The 10908-nt window shown below is 33.9% G+C and overlaps 1 long non-coding RNA gene across 1 annotated transcript; it reads left to right on the top strand.

Moving 5' to 3' along the window:
- The first annotated feature begins 541 nt into the window (after window positions 1-541).
- On the top strand, window positions 542-3669 carry LOC127836323 (uncharacterized). The gene is made up of 5 exons (XR_008028714.1): window positions 542-721; window positions 1281-1343; window positions 1595-1669; window positions 1892-1972; window positions 2336-3669. It is a non-coding gene; the product is annotated as an uncharacterized LOC127836323 (long non-coding RNA).
- Window positions 3670-10908: the final 7239 nt, after the last annotated feature.

Here is a 10908-nt window from a genome sequence, read left to right on the forward strand (position 1 = left end):
TGAAAACATCCGATACATTTATGGTGCTTATAGGTTAAAAACCACTAAATTCTTAACATTTGTAGCCGTTTTTGCCCATTTTCCAAGCTTAAGTTCTTCGGTCTTTGTTACCATGTAAACAATTTTCAATATGTCTGTCTCATTTGAGTTCTAAAAATGAACACATTGTCTCCATATTTTAGTGCATAATTTTTTTTAATGTCTTTTTTAAGTCATTGGGGGTGTGGAGTGGGGGACGACCTAAGTCACACGCAAAACTGCAGGTTTCTGCTCCAAAATGTCATTAATTAGACATGTGATCATTATAAATGGTAAAATGTTGTTCATTCATGTACATATGTATATAAAATCACACAAAACAAATATTGAATCAACTGCTTACATTATGCCAAGATTGTGTGCACAGTTTGCTTATAGGTTAAAAACCGCTTAATGTTGAGATAAATGAAATTTACACAATTTTGCCTTTTGTGATATGATTAAATTAATCTAATTACAATAAAAAAAAACTGCAATCATTTCTATGTCCAAACATTGGTAACATAGTATATATATTCTTTAAAATCCTGTAAATAGACCAATACTGACCTGTTTAATGTTTGAACCACTTTTACAAAAGTTGCTTCCCTTTGATTTAAACACGCCATGATCGGTCTGCAGAGGTCAAAATAAAATTATGAAAAACAGAAGGACTTGCCTAGATTTACAAGTATAAGTTCAGGTAAGTAATGTTTTTTTATCTATTAATGTACTATTTCAAACTTCATACACTATAGGCTTAATTTTATATAGTATAACCGTTTGTTTGAAATATGTTAAAACATCGAACAGTTCCTGTGTATGACATGTTGATGACTTTTCCAGTTCATATTGACCATCTGTGCATGTTAACTCAGCATACGTTGGTAAAACAGTACTATAAGTACTTCAACAAAAGGGTTAGAATAGCATTTTACAAAAAAAAAAAAGAGAAAGTGTACAGAAGGGTCATTTTCATTTTTTTTTAGAAAGTGTAATAGTATACGGAAATGCACATTTTCGGATAAATTCTACTTTAAATGGTGCTCCCAAATTTACGGGCATCATGCTGAACGTTAGTCATACTATGAGGCTGTCTGTGGAATTGTGTGTCATTAAATAATCTTTCACATCATCACGGTATAACAAATCCCAGTGACAGACTGCCTTTTTTAGCGAAACTATAATGTACGCCAAGATAATCATTTATAATTCTGAATTTAAATACGCATTTGGTCTACAGAGTTATTTTTTCTTTCCAGAAATGTTTGAATGATATAAAGAGAACAGTAACAATGTTTATCAGCATCAAGCAAACTATGCAGGTTGGTTGAATGAAGTTTCTAGTTCTTATTAAAAAAGGTTAAAAACCACCAAATTTCTAAATTCTTTTACCTGCCTTTGCCCTATAAAAGTTATTTTTTCAAAGTCTTATTACTATGTTAAAAATGTTTTCAATTTACTCTGTTTTTATCTTTCTTCATTACTATTCAAATATGTTATTGTTTAATTATCCATCCATAAATTGATTGTACTACAACAATAACAACAACAGTACATGTATTGTATATTTCAGGTCTTGCTGTCTAGGTCGTCAAACTGGTTGTGCATTGACAACTCAAGCCCTCACATGCGAGTACCAGTTTTGGGGGTAAGGATGGTACATGTTTGAAAATCACTCAAAAGGCCTGGAAATATGAAATTAACATTTCCTGAATGTAGGACTGTTGAAAATAATGTTGTCACACAAGTAATGTTTCAATGGAATGAGTTCAGTAATTCAATCTGACTGATAAGAATACTTTGCTGAATAATGATATTTGCATTTCTACAAGCCAATAATACAATTTAATACTTAGGAAATACATTTCAGATGTTAACAGAGAAGAAGTGAGCAGTATGTTGATGGATGACCTGTGCTTCATTAGACTGCCTGAATAACTTCTACTTTCTGGTATTTAAACTTAAAGATTATTCTATTTTATTCAAGTCGCAATAAATTAGCGATTATTAATGAAATAAAATGCAGAACAAACAGTTTGAGTCTGTCATTCGGTCAAATTGTTTTTACATCAGTTTTGTTTGTTTAAAATCTTGTTTCCGATTAACCAAGAGTGTTTATCAATCAATCAATCAATCAATCAATTGATCAATCAATCAATCAGTCCAGATCAGATCAAATCAAATAAAACCAATCAATTAAACAAAGAATTAAACAAGTAAGCTTGGTCGAACAGACACACTAAACAAACAAACAAAATTAAATAGTCAAGTAGTTAATTACATTTGTAATCTACCATTTGCAAAACTTTTTCAGGTGTAAAGATGGCATTGAAGTATGAATGGGTTAAATGCTGCTACCCCGGTAGTCTATTCAATATAGTGAATGCTTGAATCAAGAGAATAGACTTAAGCCGTGTCGTAATGAACATGGTGTCCGCGTAGCGTTTGGGAGGTCACGAGTTCGATCCCACTGTGGAGCGTTCTTTAAATCTTCCCCCGAAGACACCAAGTACGGGTTCTAGTTCCACAAAACTGACTCGAGAGTATTTCAAATGAGCTTAATGCTTTCGATGCAATCGAGCTAAACTTAACAGGTTTTAACTAAACTAATAGCCTTCATCAATTGACATCAAGACAACTGACGTAAAAACCTGGGGAATCAATAAATATGACGTCAAATCAAAGGACATTAAAACACAAAAGAAGGATCATCACTACAACTGACATAAGCACTATGGATTTCAAAATAAATGAGTTTAATACAAGATTCCCTCCCCCCACGTGAAAGCTTTGTCAGTATCGATTTATCGGTCTATTTGAATAAACATTAGTCCGATATATCATGACTAAAATGGGGACAGGTGTCAGATGTGAGTTTGCTGAGGGTTTAATAGATGTATCAATGCATTTTAGTAAGTAGTGTGATGTTAATCGAACGGCAAATTTTGGGGCAACCAAGAATGTGGACCTTCTGAATAAGTCCCGAAAGTAGGTCAATGTCAAGGTCAAAATGAGGTCATCTGATGGGGGGTGTTGATAGTTTTCATAGATAACATCAAGCAAGTAACACAGCATTGTAACAAACAGTATTGATATTAGACGAATATCATTTTGGGTTTTCCAAGACTTAGCCTAGTTCTACGTTTAAGTCAAAAAGAGGTCAGGGTGATGTGCAAATGTTAAGACATAGAATACATAAAATATTAAAACTTTTTAGGAAGAGGTATTGCTGTTAGACGAAACACGTCATCTTGGGTTACCCTCGCAAGGACGGACGGAATAACGAAAAGACCAATTTCTATATGGCTCTCGGCATTAGTACATGCCGGACATAAAAACAAGGACTGAACAAGATCAGGCGACATAAAGAAATGGGCGTATCACGACAAGGAGGAATAAAGATAAAGGGATGTCATTATACAGAAGAGTAATTAAAAAAAAAAAAACAATGCAAGGGGAGAATAAAGCCAAAAAGAAAAACAGAAAAAAAATGTAAATACATCGGGAATTTAAGACAGTGCAATCGCGAAGATATTAATACAGATAAGGTGAAATTAAAACCCAATGAGAAATAAAAAAAGAAAACCAGGGAAACATTTTTTGTCGTTTTTTATAAATACAATAAAAGGGTTATTAAATGAAATAAAGGATGAGTCTAAAAAATAAATGTCAACCACGGTCAAAATCAAAGGCAATCACCATGCTAACATCAGACGCCGCAAAAAGGTGAAAAAGTGTGAACTAAGATAGCACGCGGAGGAGAAAGCCCATCAACATTTGACGTATTAAGCTGCTTAACAATATTTTCAGCTGCTCACCGACAGATTGGTACTAAAGAATCTGTATTTATATGGGAGCAAAATATAACGACAACAAAACTATGACCTTGGAACAAATACCAACCAGTACATCTCGGGCAAACAAAAAAACCCAGCCGTAAATCATGTTTCTGTCAGTTTTTAAAGGGATCTTTTCACGCTTTGGTAAATTGACAAAATTGAAAAAAGTTGTTTCAGATTCGCAAATTTTCGTTTTAGTTATGATATTTGTGAGGAAACAGTAATACTGAACATTTACCATGGTCTAATATAGCCATTATATGCATCTTTTGACGATTTTAAAACCTAAAAATTATAAAGCGTTGCAACGCGAAACGATTGAATAATTTGGAGAGTTCTGTTTTTGTCGTTAAATTTTGTGAAACTACGAAGATTGCTTATATAAGGTATAAAATACTCTAAGTATATGTACTCGGCGGAATAGCTCAGTAGGCTAAAGCGTTTTTACTTCAGGACTCTGGCAGGACTCCAGGGGTCACTGGTTAGAAACCTGGTCCGGGCAATGTTCTTTTCCTTTTTTTAATTTTATTCTTGATTTTTTACTGGAGCTTTTACGATCCAATGTTTACATTTATCGATATAAAGCATTTAATGAATAAGTTAAAAAATGCCAAAATCTGTGAAAAGGCCCCTTTAATGACTGTCGCTTAAGGTAGGTAGGTAAGGATGTATTTTTATATAGCAAATGGTCAATTTTATTTTTTTAAAGAATACATTTAAATTATTTATCGGCAACTTATTATTAAATTTGAGCAACAAAACATGTTCAACCTGGACATTTAAGGTTAGGTTGGATGACCGGAAACACACAAAAAATGTTTGCGTAAAATGATTTGAAATAAGTAAATATGAATTTACTGGCTGACAATGTTAGAGGCATTTTGTTTAGCATACCTTCACCCTTGTAACTAAGCTGCTCGAATACCCTACCATGGTTTTGGTAGGAATTAAGTATCTTTGATGAAAAATTGGAAGTAAATTAATTTGGAGCTTAATATCGAACGACAGAAGTATCCGCGTTAGAAAAGGTCAAGTTTAATTAAATCGTGATTTCTCAGTCTTTTTGCTTGTTTCTAATTGATTTTATAAATCCAGTTTATGGGCGCAACTATTATTGTATAAAACTCGAATGTTTTTTTAGAAAGGCGTTTCCGGGTTTAACAATATGTCAGCGACGTGACAACACTCGTTATGATGTGTTATTATATATTTCACACGTTACATGGGTTTCTTTATCACGTGTTTTTCTAATTAAATTATGTAACGAAAATGTCCTACATTTCTAGTATTATAACATGCATAGTTAGGCAGATCTCGTTTGTTTCTTTAAAGTTCAAATAATTTGAGTTTTAATAGGTGATTCTAACACAAAAATACTAACTAGTTGTATAAAGTTGTACTGAATAAATGCTCCCAACATAACGAATATTCAACTTATTCAATCGAATGTATTCAATCTAAACAGGTAGGTTTCGAGGGATTTGAAATGGCGTAGGTACCAACCACATCTAAAATTGTACTAAATAGACTGGGGGACATATTGTTTTTGCCCTGTCTGTTTTTTTTTTGGTTTGTTTGTTTGCGTCAAACTTTAATATAGGCTTTAACTTTTGCAATATTGAAGATAGCAACTTGATATTTTGCATGCATGTGTATCTCACGGAGCTGCACATTTTGAGTGGTGAACGGTCAGGGTAATTTGTCAAGGTCAACGGTAAAATATATGTTGCGTCAAACTTTAACATTGCCCATAACTTTTGGAATATTGCAGATAGCAACTTGATATTTGGCATGCATGTGTATCTCGTAGAGCTGCACATTTTGAGTGGTTAAAGGTCAAGGTCATCCTTCAAGGTCAAAGATATGGAGGACATGGTGTTTCACAAACACATCTTGTTTAAACATACAATTATCTTAAAACGCTTGTTGACGATGTCAATATTTATTTTTGAATTTATTAGTAAAATTGTAGTGGAAATATCACTCTTTATTCATATCTTACATGATATATCGCACATTTTGTAATTTCGCCATCCAACTTGTTAAAGATACCAAAAGTTTGGACGCCGCAACCCTCATTCACCAACTCATTTTAGACTTAAAAATAAAGAATTGACTTCGACCCCAGAAACCGTTCTTTAAAATTTAAATATATATCGGTTTGAAAAAGTGCGTATGTCATTAAACTTTTCTTAACAAAGAATAATATAATTAAAGTTGTTTATTGCCATGCTCGACATAACTTTCAAGTCGTTTTCGAACATTTCGGTTAAAGAATATCCTTTATTTTAAGACTTAAAGGGCGCCTTTTCACGTTTTGGTAAATTGACAGCATTAAAACATGTTTCAGATTCGCAAATTTTCGTTGTATTTATGATATCTGTGAGGAAACAGTAATACTGAACATTTACCATGCTCTAAAATATCCATTATATGCATCTTTCGACGATTTAAAAACCTGAAAATTATAGAGCGTTGCAACGCGAAACGATTGAATAATCTGGAGAGTTCTGTTGTTGTCGTTATATTTTGGGATACTACGAATACTGCTTATATAAAGCATAAAATACATCTCTTCTTGTATGAGCCCGGACGGCCGAGTGGTCTAAGCCATAGACTTTTACACCAGGGGTCAGTAAATTTAATTGCATTCTTTTTTTACTGGAGCTTTTTAGATTCAATGTGAATATTTATCAATATAAAGCATGCAATGACAAACTTCAATACATGCCAAAATCTGTGAATAGGCCCCTTTAAGATAAGACCAAGAATCGATAGATGATTACCGGTCCTGGGCTGGTATTCTTAAAGAACTTAAGTGGAATCCTAACTTAAGCCATAATTAAGGGAACATTTCAGATTATATTTTCTCAAGTTAAGTTAGTATTTCTGCTAACAAAATGATACAGCATTAAACATATAAATAGTATTGCCTGGTTTGAAACATGTTATTGTTAAAATACGTCAACATGAAATTGTCAGACGTAAGAAATCTTTTATATTTCATGAATCTTCTTACGTTTTCCCAAATCTGCATTATGGATCACGCTGGATCAGCAGACGATTGATTCCATATCGTAAGGATTCCGGAGATAGTCGATGTATCACGATTGCATTATGGATATGGTGCCGACCGCCAAGTGCATCTCAACATTATGCATCAGGCAAATTTTTGACATTTTATCATGTGACTACGTTATCTAATCAATCCGTATCAGTGTTTTTTTCTTCTAAATATGTGGGTATAAAGCTGTTGGATGATGGTAACATACTGCTCTCGTGCTAAACGTAGTTATTTGTATTTATTAGATTTCAGTGATACGTAAGCATTTTTGAATAACTAGTACCGGTACATCAAAACTGCACTGACAATATTATATTTCTTTGTTTCCAGTATCTTAATTATATAATATTGTAATACATTGTAGTATGTTCAAGGAAAAAGATGAACACTTAAACAAGTAGAAGCGTAAATGCGGAAGGGCATAGTTAATCAATTTGTCATCAACGGTCTTATTTCATATGAAACCGTTTATTTTTAGATCGCATGCGGTCTTGAATGTTGCAGATTTTCCAAAAAACTGTCGTCTGCACCGCACCTTACTTCCGGGTCCGTTCTAGAATGTTGCTACAAACCTGCTATACTGCGGTCGGCCTCGTCTACGGTTTCCATATGACAGCTTTCTACGTTTAATACAGCTCTCTCTATTTTAAGATATAAACAACGCAGGAAATAGACAATCCTATAGTCTTTTTAAACCCATATGCAATGAGTAATTACGACAATGCTTGAGACTGGACATTTAGATTAAGTTGTTACATTTCAGGGACATTAAACTATCGTATTGTGTTAAGTTAAATTTAAACATTTATATTACATTTTGATATACAATTTCTTCAAAACATCGCCGACGTTTGGATGACTACTAAACTATCGAAAGTATTTAAGCAAACAGAAGTATTTGCATGTATGCAATTGAATGCGTTGTGGGTTCAACAATCGCAAGGGTATACAAAAACATTCTTATAAGACATGTCCGACGATCTTGATGATGAGCAGGGACCTATACAACAAATATAGGTCCCTGATGATGAGTAATAAAAAGCGTCATGAGGTGAGGAGGAATCAGCTAAGAAGTTTTATCACATCTAAGTTTGCAATAAATGTCTGCAACGACGCATGTGACTACATTTTGAGGAACATTAAGGTAGCGCACCTCTAATGATTTCCCGCGATTTCTTCGAAGGTTGAAGAGCCTACTATTAGGTGCCGTAGCCTAGTGGTTAAGGCGATAGACCAGAAATCTTTTGGGATATTCCCGCGCAGGTTCGAATCCTGCCGACGACGTATACTTTTTTGCGACGCGTTTTATTTATTTTCTAACGTAATTTGATTTAATATGGCATATAAGCTATATTTATTGTTAAATATGTTGCAATTTTTATGCACATTCTTCAATTATTAAAATTAAAACAACGTTATGGCGAAATTGGGTGATTTACTGTTGAAAATACGAACAATGCATGTTGCATTTTTATTTTTATTTCAAAAAGTAAACGGTAAATCTGTCTATTTCTTGGTATTTTTGCTGTATATAGTGTTTCTATAAAAACTAAGTTTAAAATATGACTTAAATGATACTATTTTGAATTTTATGACACTTTGTTTTTAACCGACCCAATTTTTACTTGGCTGAAATCACTTACATTTCATGGCGCTCTTCCATAGATAAAAATTTGTAAAAAATAAATGTCTGTAAAAGAACACTTATTTCAACTTGTTTAAACTTTAAACACCTTTACAGCATCTGTACACACCAACTGCATGCCCATATTTGGAAATTTGAATGAATTATGGAACTTTTATATACCCCAGGGGTGAAAATAAACTGGACAAAAGCCGAGCGTGGGGGTGGTTTTGAAAAAATCGGTATATTTTTTTAAAAAGCATGGAAAGCCTACCTACAAATTTGCATGTAGTTCAGTGAAATGATGCTGATTAAGAAAATAATTACTTAGATTATATTTGGATATGTGCCCATTAGAGGTGCGCTACCTTAAGTAACAGTAATTAACGGTGGGCAAAGGGGCAAAGGACAGTTATGATCTACCAAAGATCGTTCATTGACAAGAATAATAATTCTGAGCAGACACAAGTTAAGAGTATTAAGTCAATTAAAAAGAATAGAATGACACTTTCCAGTTTCGGAAAATTAAAAAATAATTATAGAAAGACAATTAACAGTTTTAGAAAGACAATACCTTTTATAGAACATTTTCTAGTTTTAGAACAACAATTATCAATTGTATTTCAGGGTTTATTTACAGGTCCCACTACGTCTTCACGACTTCATCTATAGGCAGACATGCGTCTGTGACCTTTCACGGGAAAATGTTAATGTGGAGCTCAAAATAGGTCAAATTTACCCTGGCTGCCCGGTTGTGCGCCAAACATGTAATTTACCAGTGCACGTGGCCATTCACCAGTTATAGAACAAACATTACTGTTATATTACAACTATAACAAAATATGGAACGACACTTACAAGTTATAGAACCACAATTACCATTATGGAACCACAATTACAAGTTATAGAACAACACTCTCCATTATAGAATGAAACTAACCATTAAAGAACAACTATCACAAATTATAGAACAACAATTGCAAGTGATAGGACAACAATTACCGTTATAGAAAGTCACTAATAAAAAGACAATTTGTGTAGATATTTGGTTCTTAGTAATTCACAAGCAGTAAGTAGTATATAATTTAAGCAGTATGAATACTCTTCAACTGGAGGTGCAAATTTATTCCTAACTAATGTAAGTTACCAAAAGTATATTAGAAATTGGATGGCTCAAACTATTGTCGTCGGTCCCGGCGAGTTCGAGCCATTGCGTTTCGACTGACTTTCAATGGTAAAGGTGTTGTTAGAAAAAAAAATTAAATAGATGAAGCTGATAGGGAATATTACTTTCAATACATTTGAAGTCTATAAGGTCAATCAGTTTCCATGGTCAGTCAATCTGTAAGGACAATTTGTTTCCATGCATGGTCAGTGTATGACCAGTAAGCACACTCAGTGTACAGGTATGGTCAGTATATAAGGATAATTCATTTTATATCAGTTTACATAGATCTTCAGTATAGAGGTAACCTGTTCCATGGATGGTCAGTTAATAAGGACCTTTAGTTTATATGGATGGTCAGTCTGTAAGTACAATCAGTTTATAAGGTGGGTCAGTTTATAAGAGAATGATTCTTTTTTTAGTATTGGCAGAAAATAAATAACACATTCCAACAAGAGTGCCAAACTGTCACAAGATACGCCCGTTTTAAGGCTTTGGACAACTTGATAACTTTACCATGACCCATATTTCAACTTGACCTACATGTACATATCATCTAGACACAACTTTTGACCAAAGTTGGTGAAGATCTAATGAAAACTACTTCAATTAGAGAGCGGACACCATGCTAAATGCTTTAAATGCACTACCGGTAAGTGACCTCGTGACCTAGTTTTTAACCTGGCATGACCAATATTTGGACTTGACCAACATGTAGATATTGTCTAGACACAACTTCTGACCAAGTTTGGTGAAGATCGGGTGAAAATTACTTCAATTAGAGAGCGGACACCATGCTGAATGCTTGAAATGGTTTAAGTGACCCTGTGACCTAGTTTTTGACCCGGCATGACCCATATTCGAACATGACCTAAATATTGTCTAGATACAACTTCTGACCAAGTTTGGTGAAGATCGGATGAATACAATTTGAATTAGAGTCCGGACAAAGTGGCGCCGTTGAAAATGCACTAATTGACCCTATGACCTAGTTTTTGACCCGGCATGACCCATATTCGAACTTGGCCTATATATCAACTAGATGCAATTGCTGACCAAGTTTGGTGAAGATCGGATGAATACAATTTGAAATAGAGTCCGGACAAAGTGGCCCCTTTGAAAATGCACTTATTGACCCTATGACCTAGTTTTTGACCCGGCATGACCCATATTCGAACTTGGCCTAGATATCAAC

Source organism: Dreissena polymorpha, chromosome 6 (genome assembly GCF_020536995.1).
Source record: "Dreissena polymorpha isolate Duluth1 chromosome 6, UMN_Dpol_1.0, whole genome shotgun sequence".
Taxonomy (NCBI): domain Eukaryota; kingdom Metazoa; phylum Mollusca; class Bivalvia; order Myida; family Dreissenidae; genus Dreissena; species Dreissena polymorpha.